General features: G+C 43.9%; 1 protein-coding gene and 1 long non-coding RNA gene across 3 annotated transcripts in view; one reads left to right on the top strand and one right to left on the bottom strand.

Moving 5' to 3' along the window:
- The window catches only part of LOC144074146 (zinc finger SWIM domain-containing protein 6-like), a 60,163-nt gene that overhangs the window by 25,508 nt on the left and 19,315 nt on the right, over window positions 1–15,340 (bottom strand). The gene's annotated exons all lie outside the window — the stretch shown is intronic.
- On the top strand, window positions 4,729–14,872 carry LOC144074474 (uncharacterized). Of its 2 annotated transcripts, none has more exons than XR_013300310.1 (3): window positions 4,729–4,899; window positions 6,025–6,129; window positions 14,673–14,872. It is a non-coding gene; the product is annotated as an uncharacterized LOC144074474 (long non-coding RNA). The 2 variants fall into 2 exon arrangements; XR_013300311.1 differs by lacking the exon at window positions 14,673–14,872 and adding an exon at window positions 6,376–6,445.

The following is a 15,340-nucleotide window of genomic DNA, read 5'->3' as shown; positions in this document are numbered from 1 at the left end:
TATGAGCGCCGGCAAGCTGGAGCAATTTTTGTGGATTCACCCGACCCACCAAGGACCGTTCGAGGAAAGCAAGAGACTATATAATAAATCAAAAATCCCACTGTAATACCTTCATAACTCGGAAGTGACAGCCATAATCGCAGTGAACCATAAACACACCGAAACTAGAGCTGCTGTCTGCCACAGCTCACACACAGACACTCACAAGCGAACTTGCATACATCATGAGCTACTACACAAGGGCCTAGCAGTCTTATTAATTGGCCGCACGAGATAACACATGATACGGTAGAAAATGGAAAGATGAATAAATAATTGATTTTCTCAAAAGTTGATAAAGAGAATATACGGTTGGTTAATCCACAACCCAATGCTATACCAGTTTCTTGTGGGAGAAGCCGCAGACTGGGAGTCTTCAATCTAACTAGGTGGAAGAATGCTGCCTTTATGCATGGCCTATGAAATGGGAATTAGCTCTCCACAAGAAGGCGGCCTTGCAGGAATGGCGGTCGACAGCCTCACAGATTTGCACAAAAGTGTTCAGTGTTCAAAAATGAGGGAGAGAGTCTAAATTAGATTGAGCAACAAACATTTTTTCTAATTAAATTATGATTCCAAGTCGAAGTAGAAGAAGGGGAGTGGTCATTATTTCTATTGGTTCAATTGGGAATGACCGTCAACAAAATCTAATTGGGCTGTGCAAAAGTCTGACTCCATGATTGATTCCTCTGCGAGAGCGAGTCAACAAAGAGAGCAAATTGATGTTAAATGTGACCGTGTTCATCCACTTTGGCATTGCACATTAATCAAATTACCTCATGAGACAAGAGGGAAGCAGGGGTGGGTGGTTTAAAACAAGCTTTTTATGATTCAAAGTCTGGGAGTGCCCCTGGCCGACTGGAAAATACGGGATCTGACTCCTGTGTTGACCAAAGATGGCCTGGTAAGACCCACGTGGATAAAAAAAGGCTCTTGGGCTGGAATCCGATCCAAAAAGTGCAGCTTTGCAGTGGGTCGAAGAGGGGTCGCCGGGCATCCCCCACCTCAAGACCCTCGTACCACCCACAGCCAAAAGAGCTATACTTTCTTTAACCTCCTCATGTGGCTCGATTAAGAAGCCTTTTCGAATCGCAGCGCATGTGTGGTCCTATATGGAAGCGCCCATAAGGAGACTGTAAACAGAGATCAATGCTATCCTGCATGAGGCCTTGCCTCAAATGCGTACGTGTGTGTTTGTTAGGTGTGGGAGGGGCTGGAATAACACAGCTGAGCTTCAAGGGCGGCCATATTTATGCCCTGAACCCTCCGGGGAGGGCAAGGAACCTTCTTCTCCCCAGATGCCTTTTCTTCATTGGTTATCTATCCCCTCTCTCACGATCCTATTTTGATTATACAGTGGTAACTTGACTTACAAGTTCTCTTAACTTCCTCTAACACGCTGATAACTTAGTTATAAGTGTGTTTTATACATATACATGCATACATACACACATTTGAGTTATAAGCGGCTGCTAGGTTTTTTTTGCAGTTTTGAGTACTAAAATGGGAGGTATAAGATGCTTCGAGTAGAGTGATATAAATATAAGGTGGTTAAGGTATGGTGATTATCTAGCATTTAGGCACGACAGCAATGCACTTTCCACAATTTACCTAATGGTACAAATGGTCAAACATATGCATGCAATAAAAACAATCATGGGAGCTGCTCCAAGATACCACTTAAGTGCAGATAATCAAATCATAATAAGGTGGCTCATATAATTCACAGAATGGCACATGAATAAATGAATGTGTATTTGTCAAAAAAACAATGCTAATTTTCCTTATTTAAAATTAGTACAGTAATCATAAAAATGCTGCGTTTAGGGTCAAATAGCATTTCAATTCAGAAAACTGATTTAAGACATGAATGAATTGTGTTACGAAATTGATAATGGTCAAGGTACCACTTATCTCAGAGCATTAATTAGCATTCCGTGATATTTACTCCCACTGTTCCAAAGAGCAAAAAATGCAAACTAATGATCAGGTTGGGAAGGGGGAGGGTGTGTACAGCGAAGCCCGGGAGATGGTGGGGGGATCGAAGTTGTCACTGGCTGGCGTTTGCAAGTGACAAGCTGCCTCCAACTGCCACTTAGTTGCCAAGCGCAACATCCAGAGTGACTTGCAATTTTCCCAACTATCACTTTCAAAATGGATTGTAATTCCGTGGGATGGGCGGCCCTGTCAGCGGTGGATCCCAAAAGGTTGCCGCTCTGAAGGATGAGTGGCAACGCAGATACAGCCGAACGTCCGTACCAGGAGGAAAATCGAATAGAAAAAGAAATGAGAATTACAATGCCGTTACTCTATGAACAGCAACAGGAAGACACATCTATAAGGCATAAATTAGATGTCAAGTATTCTTTGACAATGCTCGTGTGCAAGGATTGTAACAAGAGCAGGGACAGTTGGGGGGGGGGGGGGGGGGTTGGGGCATTGGGGACATTTTTAAAAAGAACTTTTGCTCAATCACCCAGCACATTATTTAATTACAAAAAGATTGCACCGTTGCCATCAAGCACCATTAAATTCTCGGCGTGTAGTCCAAGGTCAAAACTTGAACCAGCCATTAAACAGGTTTATTTTAATGGTGAAATCAGGCATAAACATGAACTATAGTGATTTCTGAAACCAGTGACGCCATCCTCAGTGGCCAATATCAGCTACTGCAGGCTATTTTGAAGGTCATTGAGCTCTAGGCAAAATAACCAAAAGTAATGTATTATATTGCATGTTTATTGTTGAATGATATATTTAGTGTGTACATAGAGGGCAGTAATACATTGAGTGATTCAGTAAAGCTGCTGCAACGAGCCTTTCTTAGGTAAAAAGATTATCAACCTAGGTTGTTTGCTTATTTGAAAAAATAAATGGTTTTAATCGCTCTCCAAAAACTTCTGTTCTGGATCATCACAAGTTTTTTTTCACTTTAGTTTTAGCCAAAAGACAGCATGGCATTTTTACCATTAAAACATATTGGTCTCATTAACAGCTGTTGAAAATACATTACTGAAAGAACAAACCAGCCATATGCTTGTTTTACAGAATCTGATGTGCTTATCTAGCAGAAATGGGCTACAGCTTGGATCCTAAACTAACCTCCGCTGTTTGAATGTGTTTGCTTGGACTTAAAACAAAAATATATAAAAGGCATACAAGGCTCATGTTCGGGGACTATTTATAATGCATTTGAAGAAAGTCAACAAACAAAGCAACATCCTAAAAAGACAGCTGTTTATTTTGGGCCGAGATGGTGGACCTTTTGCTGGGAAGCTGTTTGTCTAACACTAATGTTTATATTCAACGCTTCATTCTAAAATTACTGAGTTAACTTGCACGTATGCAATTGACCGACTATGTATTCGTTTCACTTAAGTTGCTGGCTTTTTCGTCTCATGGCTGTACATTAACTTTATATGATAGCCATCCCTGTGAGGTTCATCAACCTGAATGAAATGTAATTATCAAGGTGTGTCCCAGAGCGGCCCGAGTGAGCTATATGGACTGTAGGGGTAATGGGCCCCATTGAAAAGCCATCGTATGCTCCTTCAGGCCTAACGACAAAGCCGTATAGTGATGGGCAGTAAATATGGCACAAGACCTTCTCCGCTGGTCTAATCATTATCAGAAGCCGTGAGTAACATTTACAATACAAATCAGAATACCGCTAAAATATTAAATCCAGAATAAGATAACAATAACTAACCTGATTTATGTAAAACGATTACCAGGCACAAAAATAATTTGTAGCCATATTCATCTAATCTGGCGAGGTCACGCACAGCCACTGGGTGGATGTAATTTTAGTCAGGGTTTTATTTTATTTTTTGGGGGGGTCTCAAATTCAGTCTCTCAGGGATGGAATACAACATAAGCATTCTTCAATTGTCTGATTCGTTGGTCCCAGCCAAACTTGATACAGCCAAGTTCAACAAGAACAACATGTTTGTAGCTTTCAGTCCATACTAATTCAAAATTCTGGTAATTGTACTCTACATAATTGAAATATTTAGTTTTTTGTTATGTGTTAGATTTACAGTCTATTGATCCTAGATTGTATGCTGTTATATTGTCGTTTTATATATAATAATAAACTTTAAAATTTTCTATTCATCTAATTGCAGCTGTTTGTTAAGATTAGTTATGTTCATTTGATTAGGTTAATACAAATATTTCTGAAAAATATCATGACCAAATTTGACTGCAGTTTGGAGAATCACCCAATACCCCACATTGACACACTACACTCATGATGACTCTATGCACACAAACTGGTTTCACCCTCCTACTCCCAAGCAGCTCCTCCTCTCTTCAATAATTGGCTCGACTCTAGCTGCCACCTCCCATCACACACACGCACACACTTCGTGAATGTTCCCTAGCCTTGTGCTGACCCGTTGTGTGTGTACTGACGTCACTTACTAGACAAGGGGAGGCATCATTCCAGACACACACAGTCACCCGTGCACACATAAACACACTCAGGGCCTAGTCGAGGGGGTGGGGTGCGGCGGTGTGTGTGTGGGGGGAAGAGGGTGCATTCCTGAGCAGGCACACAGACACACATCACCACGCCTGGCGGAGGGGAAGCATGGGGAGCGCTCAGCTGTAGCGAGTAGGCGGGGTAGAGCAGGGGGATGGTTGGCGGATGTGAGGCGAGGGGGGAGTTGGGGTGGCAGCAAGCCAGCGTTCCTCTGAGCTCAGCACTTCCCCTTTCAGCTCCAGCCAGCCACTTTTTTTATTTTTGCGTGACGTGCATCATAGCAACCCCACCATCTCCTTTAACGCTTTCCTTCCTGGATGTACGGAGGTCACGCTGGCTGTTATCCGCCTCTGCAAATGTGTGTGTACCTACAGGTTTGTGCAAACACACACACACACGCAAATACCACCGCCTCATTCTGTCTAACAGACCACCAATACCCCAGTACACAGCTCCATATTATTATGTTGACAAATATGGAAGACCGCATAAATGCACACACCAGGAAGTCAGCTAGGCCTGTCAGAGCATTCATTTTCCTTTTGTTTTGAGCAATGTTGGCTAGCTTTGTGTTGCGAAATGTTCCTGTTTGTCATTGTTTTTTGATCACTGTGAAGATAAAAGTGCAGGTAGCGTCCGAAAATACAAAACACTATTTAAAAACGGGGAAAATATGCAGTTTGGCCTGACATCATTATCAAAGTTCATCCATCCATTTTCTATTGTCCTTTTTTCATTGGGGTAGTCGAGGTAAACTGGATACTATTCCAAATTACTTGAGACCAGGATACACTTAGACTTGGTCACCAGTAAATCGTACAGTGTATATAGACAAAAATGCATTCTCACACTCCTTCAGGGCTTCACACATGGATTAGGACAGGGACTTTTGAACATATTTTCAGAAGCTTATTTGTCGGGTCAACCAATGAGTGCAATGCCAAAGCCGAAATCTCCTTGTTTGTTCAAATTTATCCAAAATGTTTTCCATTATGTAGAGGTTAGGAGATTGTAAAGAGCAGTCAGGTTAATTTATATCAGGCTTTCTCATCCATGTCATTATCTAACTGTGTACCCTGGTGCAAGTAGTTTTGGAACAAGAACAAGTCACCTTCAAAATGTTCCCACAATGATGAGAACATTGAATCTTCAAAAATATTAGCCTTGTCAAAAGAACACTGGATGCATCAGCAATTTGGATAATCCTGCAACTTTCTCGGATTAGTTGGGTGATAGCCCGTTTTTTCCAAAGTGCACCAGTGAGGTCTATAAAAACATGGATAGGAAATTTGTGTGTGAAAAATAAAAGGGATGGATGGTACATTTTCCATATAACAGGCTACAGATAGCCTCACATAGATTTGGACAAGACAAAGAAGTGTCATATCTCACATTAACCACATCAGACAATCCGTGGAAGTGGGGTGGGCATAGAAGAGGTGACGGGTGGGATGTGAACATCTCTCACATTTTAATATCGCTTGACACGCGTCGTGCAGATTCGCTCAAGTTGACATCAAATACCTGCGGTCAAGAGGGGGCAAAATGAAGGGACCGGAGGATGAAGATGACAACGATGGAGGTGTGGGAGGGACTGAAGAAAGGTAAGAGAGTACGGGGTCGATTCTGGAGCCTGTGGGCTATTGCTGTAAATATTGACGTTGATGTTAGGAGCACTCTCCCAAGGATAAGCTATAAAACAAAAAAAAGGGAGGAGGAAGTATCACAAGCTACAGAAGGGGTGGGGGGAAATCAATGAGGGGTGAAGCCTTGCAATCGGGGAATTGAGCTCCTATTTCTCTTCTCCGGGTGGTTTCGGTTTCAACTCACACTAAAAGCAAAAATTACAGAACCATCTAGTCTTTCGTGGCAATGGACATCAAGACGAATTGGACTCCTCTTTGGACATGAGGAGGAAAGACCACTTTATCCCCACATCTCCCAAAGCCACTCTCTTTTGTTGACATCTGTATGAGTTGCCATGACAACCCGCTGCCGGTGCAGGCGTGCGTATTTGCATTGGAGAACGCGTGATTGTTGGCAAATAAAAGAGGTGTGCACAGCCCAGCTATTCATTGTCTGTCTATCAGCCTTCTTTGCCTCATATAGTCTGTACGAATTATTCAATTATTACAGGCTATATAGCTATAGTGTTATCACATTAGATGACTGAAGACATCGCGACTGTCAGTTCGTCCCTACTTCAACAGTGCCCCTCCACCCACAGTTTTGTTCACAGGGGTATGAACCCGGAACCATGGCAACCAGAAAGGACGTTAGAAGGACCTGTGAGTTCACCGCAAAGAATAGAGAATGTGTTTATGCGAGACTTGTATCCTGTGGGCAAGTCAGCATTCACCCATGAAGTAGGTCAGTGAAATTTTCCCAAATTAGGTCAGTGGCAGTCAATGGGTGCCAATGTGGGGTGGTGGGATGGGGGCATGGTGAAAGGCGGGGATGTCTAAAGCCACAGTATGCTTTGGTGGTCGGAGTGCGCTCCGGTGGTCTAACGTGGCTTCCCCAGCAGCGTGTGTGGAAATCAGCTTTGCGTCAGCTTTGTAGCGTAGTGTGACATCATAGGATAACCAAGAGAGGACCTCAAAACGAGCTCCGATCGCAATAGGTGTGAAACCCTACATCACTAAAGCTCCTTGAATGAACCATTACACTAATGTAAATATGTTGTAATCGTTGTCTGTAATCGAAATTTTACATTTGAGTATGCAGTAATATATGGAAGAAAGGGGTGAAACGTTTGTATGTTTAAAAAAGGCTTTTTCTTTTTTCTTTCTTTTTTTAAAGATGGCATCACTACACTATTGGCATCGGCCGATTTCACACAGCAGGGTACTGGAATCCATATCAGTAGTCAACAAAAAAAAATGGTACTGGTGCCACACTACTCATTACCAGAATATGAACTACTCCCAATCATGACTCTGAATAGCTACAGGAACATGTGCTCAAGTACACTACAAACGGCCGGCTAGTATCCGACTCCACTATTGAAGGCCACAAACACGATATTCTCTAGAGAGACTATCACTGCATGTGCACTCTATGTGAGCTACTATATTACAATTGGCCTCCAAATGCCCTATATGAAGGACTACTACTCGCTTATGTGATGTATAGTTGTGGTTTTTAAACATCTGATCATGGTGTGTTTGTGTGTGTGTGTGTATGGCGTGCTAAAGAGCATACAATCACGTCAAGAGTAGAGGCTTTAAAAGTATAATTCCATAGTCGAGTTCAGTAAGGACATAATTGCAAATACACAAAATAGTGTGAGTTGTGCTAGTTTCAAAGAAAAGTAGAATGAAGAATCAAAAGTCCCCATTAGCAAATATGTTTGCCACCAACTTCAAGACATCACATTTTCTCTGCTCAAACATCATTGGAATCAGGAGGCGTTATGATTGAGAGTGCTTATGAAAAGCAGTCCGATTCGGTTACAGTGCTTAGGTCTGATTATTTAGCAGTGTTTCTCCTCCACTGGGCCCCCCTCCAGCTGTTTGGATGGCTACTTGCTTGTCATCTGCCTCTGTTCCTTCAAGTTTTTCCCTCCCTGTTTTCAAGACGCCACAGTGGGAGCGCGGCTTGTTGCCGATAAATGGCGGAACACAGGACACTTTGAAGTGCGCGCTGCGTTAGGAATGTGCTTTCATCGTCCCGCATCTGTCAGTCAAAGCTAGGAATCCAAAAGAAAACTTTTTTTTTTTGCTGCACAAAGCATACACCCGCTCTCCCGCACCCACCCCTATGGTTTCCTCTTTGTGCATACACCAAACAACCAAAGCGGCAACAACAGGCAGAGTAGGCTGTATAATAATCCTTAAAACGCTGTTGCCATGATGAGAGCATGAAGGACTGGTGTATTTTTAAAACCAGGGAAATGTTTCTTTGGGGTGTGGCAATGTTTTACTCATTTGGTGAATGAGCACGATTCAGTGCCATTGACTGTAATAGACTACCAATTATAACGGATTGTCACTCATGTGACACAAAACGGCCAGTGACCTTCAAAGCTGATTGTCAATAATTAGCTTTTAATAACTGTCACCATTGTGAACCTGTCTCCAAATGTAATAAGACCCACAGTACATGAAATTTCAACATTATCAAAAACGTCACGATTGTGAACTACTAATATTCCAATAGGCCCCCAGGCATAAAAGTCACTTATGTGAACCTCTGCACCACCAATGGCCCCAATAATTCACAAGTCTCCCACTTCCTCACAGGGGAAGTGTCTGCGGGGTGTTTTCTGTCTCCAGAGGAGGGGGGGGTTCTGAGATGAAGTGAAAGACCACTGACAGGTGTCTTCTACGGGCAAGCGCCCCACCTAATCCCATGAGCCCGAAGCGTACCACTGACAGTGACCGAGATGGTGTGGGGAGGGGACCGTAAAGCTCTATTCCCTGGGCAGAAATCGGACCGCCAGGAGATGTGACAAGCCCCACTTCCCCCTTCGTCGCTTTTACCCACCGCCCTCTGCTGCCAATCACGCGTCACATGCTTCGCACCCTCGCCAAACGCACACACTTGCATCTGTGCCAGGGCCGGGCTGTCTCTGCAAGTTAAAGAGACGTAAGGGAGAGAGCTAGGCGACACATGAGCAAGAGGCATCCAATGCGCGAGCCGAACGAGGCTTGGAGGGGGGAGTAAGCCACAATGAGTTACAGTGACTAACATTACCAGCCAGGGAGAAATGCCTGGAACAGAACGGCGGGTATGCGAGCCAGAGAACTGAACTGCGGCCAGCCTGGATGGAGTCCTGGTCCAGATAAGTTGGGCTCAGACCAAAGGCCCAGCCACAGCTTGTCAGCGACGGGAAGAAGGGAGGCAGGGATGGGGAAGAGAGCGAGAAGCCAGCTTATGGGCAAAACAGAGTGAGTGAGAGAGGCTTTAGAGGATTCTGAGCTGCAAATATGGGGATGTTGGAAGGGAAGTGGTGGCGATAGTCAAGCCAGCCGAGCTGGATCTGAGGCACAGAGGCAGGGCCATGGCCGAGCTGGGGCGGCAGAGAGAGGAGCCAAGGGCTGAAGGCCAGAGGAAGGAAAGAAAAGAAGGGGGGCTGGGAACAGGGGGGAGGCTGAATCAGGGCTGGGGCCAGGGGCCCCAAGCTTTAGATTTAGTCAGCTGTTCCCCTGGCCGGCAGCTGGAAGGACCTACAGAGCGAAACGGGCAAAAGGGGGAAGAATTTTAATAGGAAAGCAGAGCAGTAAAGGGATAGATGGATGCAGCCGTGGTGATGGAGATTTAGGAGGTGGACAGTGGAAAAGCTATTAGATTCCAACTAGTAGAGTTGGACTCCCCACTTTGCAATCAAACATTCAACTCCTGTACTTGTATGAGTATATAATCTAAATTTCAAATAAAGATGAAATTATAGCAATTGACAATCAGTAAACAAAGTAACCAGGGTAAATACAGTATACTTCCCCAGATCATAAATGTTGCGGTATATTATGCCTGAAAACGGCTTGGGAACACTAAAAACACATCGTTTTCAAATGGGGTGAGCAGAATAACAATACTCAAGAACAAATATTTGAAAAATTGACTTAAATCCCTCCACTGCTGACAGAAGCAGAGAGCAGAACATGTATATAGGAGGCAGTTCAGGATCACTGGCTCTCCAAACCACTTTTTCCCATCCACAAAGGCTCGCCAAAATGGCCCTCCTAGAGCCAGTTGTGTTCGGGAAACAGGCCTGCCATTCATTGCAGCGCACCAGCCACCGTGACCCAAAGCACACTCCAAGATCCATCACTAACAGGTGCCATATATGCACACTCTCAGGAGCCAATGGCAGCAAATGATAACACAATAAGTGTGTGAGTTGTGAGGAATGTGGGATAGTAAATATAGCAGGGAGAAGACAAAACAGGGATGAGAGACACTAAATTGGACATATTTGGTTTCTAGAAAATGCGAGTCACTGGGGGGGGAAGAGGAGGACTACGAGCAAAGCACTTTATGACCTATCATATTCCATTTAGTTGAACAGGGTGTCGCACAAAGCATTTTGGCTGTGAGTGACTCAGCACTCACAGTCTTTGCAGGTGTGCGACGCTTGCATACATAAACTGCGTTATGCATATCAATGAGCTGCAAGTGGACTGCTGCTTCACTCTTTCTCCTTCTCATGCGCCAGTTTTACATCCCCTGAGGGATGTTTAGAACATAAAAAAGACCATTTAGCTAAAAAAAAGTTTAATTCAATTTGTATCTTTAACTAAAGGGGCTTTAGAGCGTAAAACTGCATACATATAACTTTAGTATGTGATTTGTTGCTGTCTTTCTTATTTGTTCGTCTGAGAGGGACGGATGCAGGACACAGATGAAGCATGCTTTACTTCCCGGTGCCTTAAAGCTTGTTTCCCCAATAGTCGTGCATACTACAATTGGTAGCCAGTGTGTCTCAAGTCGCTGGGATATTTGTATTTGATTGGCTAAAAGAGTACTGGCATATAAATTAATTACCTGACACAGGCTATTTTGCCCACTTTCGGAAAATATTGCTTATTCTACGGTTACACATCAAAATTCTGACTCCTTTTGGGTAATATATTATTATTATTCTTTTTTAATCGGTAGTAAAATTTAGTCTTCAGTTAACCTTAATGATGATAGAAGCCAGAGAACTGGGGACAACATGAAAACTCCACACATTGGCAGCAAAGACCTATACCAAAATCTTCTGAAATGTGAGACAAACTTGGTATACTAAGAAGGTAGGCCTTCTACCCTGTTTTACCACATCTCTATCACTCTCCCCTGCACCCATCTTCCCTTTATTCTTCATTCTACTGCTTCCCTGCCATCTCACCAACCATTTACTACACCCCACCCCCCTATCCCCCCCTCCTCCGCACCACTTAATGGCGCAGGCATCCAGTGTGGAATATAGATCAGTGCGAGATGGATGGGGCACCAGGAGCTCCGGCCAATCCCGTAGGTCCCAGACCAAAGATTAACTAAATATTAGCTGACAGCGAGAGAGCGAGGCCGGGACACAGCTGCAGCTGCCCGTGCCACGGCTCATGGAATAAACGACACAGAGTCGGCCACAGACCTCCACACAAACACACCGGGGAGGGGCGCAGATTCGGGCGTACACATGCAATCACAGGCGCTATGGGAGAAGAAGTCCACTAATCAAATTCTCTCCTGCCAAGGCGGGCGGCGGGGAGTTAAAAAAAAAAGAGAATAAATCTTTATTAGGCGATGTGTCCCCTACTTTATCGATCGCTTCGCTCCTTCCCTCTCTCAGCCCCCTCCCCACTTTCTTTTGTTATTTTAGACGTGTGTCTGCCATCCACCCCAATCGAGTCCGGCTGTACATCAGAGACGACCATTACCCATGTCTCCCCGGGCCGGGGTGGCCTGTCAGTGGCTGTGAAAGGGTTAGGAGGTGAGCTGACGTAGTCACCCAGGAGGGATGGCGAGCTGCCTTAAAGTTTGCCAGGGAGACAGACAGGCAGCCAGATATGAGGTTCTGGGCGAGAATGCAGACAGACAGGGTGGAAATGCCACTGTGGCAGCCAACTGTCAACAATGTTAGAACAGCTCTCTGCCATTGTTGAAAGTCGTGTACAGTTGCGCAGCAAAACGTGTGGCCGAGACCCAGAAGAACACGGCACAGTAAAGCCGATGGCTGTTTGCAGATGCAAAAAATAAGCAATAAATCTGCGGGACTATTAAATATGTCCACACTAACACTGACAGCCCAGTTTTACCACACTAACGTAATATGTAGGAATGTTTCCCCTCTCCAACAAAAGCTATTGTACGCACACACGTGCTGAATATTGCATAAAGACAAGCAGTAGACACGCACTTTACCTGTATAAAAACAAGGTCTATGTTTTATTGATGACAGCATCTCAAGTAAACAAGGTTACAAATCGAAGCAGACGTGAAAGCTTTTGCTTCTCGTGAGAATTTAGCCGGATTTTGTACAAAGAGGCTTGAGGTTACTTCGGCTTTACACAACAGAGACAATTGCCCAATTTCAACGTAATGCTTAAATCTACTTTGTTTGACTTTCCACTTCCATGAACGGCTCAATTGCATAAATTGAATGTATGTTATATATACAGTTTGAATGGAGCGTTCACCCGAGAAAAATCAATGATATGAATACCTCCAGGGGTGACATTACAGATAATTTATTTGGCCTGAGCTGACTTTTGTCTTGAGGACACGTTAAACAGACGTTGATATTAAACAGAGTAGCCTGCAAACTGAGACTGACTTGATTCAGATCTGCAGCCATTTCATCCCATTCCATTTTCTTGCCACACTTCCATGATGCATATCTTAATTAATCAAAGATCAGAATTGTGTGATTAATCGATGCATTGGACATGGGATTGAAATGAGTGGAAATAGCAGAATGGTATTCTGGGGTGTACTAGATGACTGGTCTGTATTTTTGGGGGAGTAATGTACTGCAATTGATGAAGCTTCAATTGCCCAAATCACCTCAACACAATCGATGGAATTCTAAATGATCTACTAATCTACATATTGTTATGCCCAGCCCATTTTTTACAGTTCACGTTGTGCAGCAATGCAAATGTGACAGGAAAATCCAGTCTTGTTTATTAATGGAAGTGTTCGTACCGTTTCCTTCAAAATTCCATTCAAATCCTCAACCACCCACAAGCACAAACTGAACTGCCCAAGAACATGCTTGTTCACAAGGCACACGGACCAAACATTAAAGAAGCAATGTTGTTTGCCAGTGCAAAGCCTGTAAAACATAAAGGGGAGGAATCGCCGGGAAAACTCCAGAGAGCGACATCACAGCAAATAGGCCGAGCGCTGTTCCTCCTAATTTCAGACATTGGTAAACACAGCTTCTAAATGTAGCAGCAGATAGCCCCGAGGTCGGGACGCGTACTCGCTCTGACTGGGAACGAGATGCCGATAGGGAGGCCAGCTAGCTGCATATAGGCAAGCCATCCACTGGGGGTTTGGACACAGGAAGCATTATAGAAACATGCTGTATCTAGATAGGGGCAGTGTAAATAAGATATGAGTTTCTATTGCCCGGCTTGGGAAATGAAACGGGTGGAAAATTGAGAAGCGCAGAAATTGTAGTCTAAAAGCATATCAAAAGGAGAGGGAGGAAAAAAGACACGCGGGATAATGAGAAGGAGCGAAAGGAGAGGAAGGAAAACGATGGGGTACTATCAAGAGCAATAATTAAGAGAAAGTTTATGTAGAATGACCCCAGAAAAATGGGAACATAAGAGACTAAAAGTATGTCATGCATATTAATCAATCAAGGCCACGATTTGGCGAAATCAAAATTCAGCATCTGAAAACAGTCATTTTAACTCTCATCTGTCTCTGTTAGTTCATCTTCCGTACCACACATCCTCGTAAGGGTTGCAGGGGTTTGCCGGAGCCTATTGCAGCTGACTTCGAGCAAAAGGCAGACTAGTACACCCTAGACTGGTCGTCAGTCGTAGGGCACACAGAGAGACAAACAACCATCCGCGCTCATCATACGGCCACCAGTGGGAATCGAATCCGCGCCTGCCTGCACTGAAGTCAGGCAAGTGAACCACTACACCTTTAGGCGGCTTCGTCTCTGTTAGTTTCCAGTTTAATTTCATTTACCACATTTCACCTTTATTTATTCAGGGAGGTCAATTGAGAGCAAGCTTCCTTTTCCAATGACGCCATGGTTACATAATCACACAAAACCACAACAATAAATACAATACAGTGAGGGCTCACAATTACATTCAGATTGCATAACATTTAAAGTGTTTTCTTTAAACTATTTAATTAAGTTGAACAAGTTTGTTGAATTGAAAAAAAAACATGGTAAAAAATAAAATTTAAAAAAAACTGCAAAATCAATGGCAATTAAATACGAATATAGTATTAAAAATATGCTAAGAATCAAGGTGGCATATAGACCACTGAATAAGGGACTTAAGGGCAGAGGAATAAATCGATGTAGTTGTTGTGCACAGTATGTGTCGTAGACATTACTATCAAGTCACTTTTAACCTCCCAAAATCCTGGCAAAGGAATAAATATCCCTTTCAAGCAAGAGTAAAGTGAAACAATTCAAGTGGCTGCCTCTCATACCAGGTCGGCCTCTCCCTCTCGTTTTCAGCAGTGACTTGCCACAGAGCTCACATCCCGCATGCCACAGCGGCCTAACATCGCTTGCACCAGGCGCAGCCAGAGGCATCTCGCGCTCAAGATCTCCCGACACCAACACCATCAATGCCACGCCTTCCCCACATAACTCACATGGGTCCTGGAGGTAGCTGGGCAAGAAGTGTGAAGGGGTAAAAAGCAAACGAACAAACAAACGAACACTAAAAACTTTCTTCCACCTGCTACACAATGCTGTTTTGGGCCGATTGTGGCTGAAAATGTTGTCATTTCGCTGAGTTGTTTCGATTGTTACTCATTAAAAACTACTTTTAAAGAAAATTTCTTTAGTATACCTTCCACCACAAGTTTATGTCTCAAAATGGAACAGATTGACCACACCTATGAAAATTTCCCATTCATGAGCCATACCTTTTTGTAAAGAGGAGCCCGGCGGCTGAGTGATTAACGTGCCGGCCTCAGAGTTCTGGGTCCAGGGTTCAAATCCAGGTCGGTCTGCCTGCGTGGAGTTTACATGTTCTCTCCAGGCCTGCGTGGGTTTTCTCCGGGTACTCCAGTTGCCTCCGACATTCCAAAAACATGAATGGTAGGCTGTTTTGGACAATCTAAATTGCCCCTAGGTATGCGTGTGAGCATGAATTGGTGTTTGTCTCCTCGTGCCCT

This window comes from Stigmatopora argus, chromosome 5 (genome assembly GCF_051989625.1).
Source record: "Stigmatopora argus isolate UIUO_Sarg chromosome 5, RoL_Sarg_1.0, whole genome shotgun sequence".
Lineage (NCBI taxonomy): Eukaryota > Metazoa > Chordata > Actinopteri > Syngnathiformes > Syngnathidae > Stigmatopora > Stigmatopora argus.
Note: the sequence above shows the minus strand (reverse complement) of the source record. Positions and strands in the feature narration are given on the sequence as shown.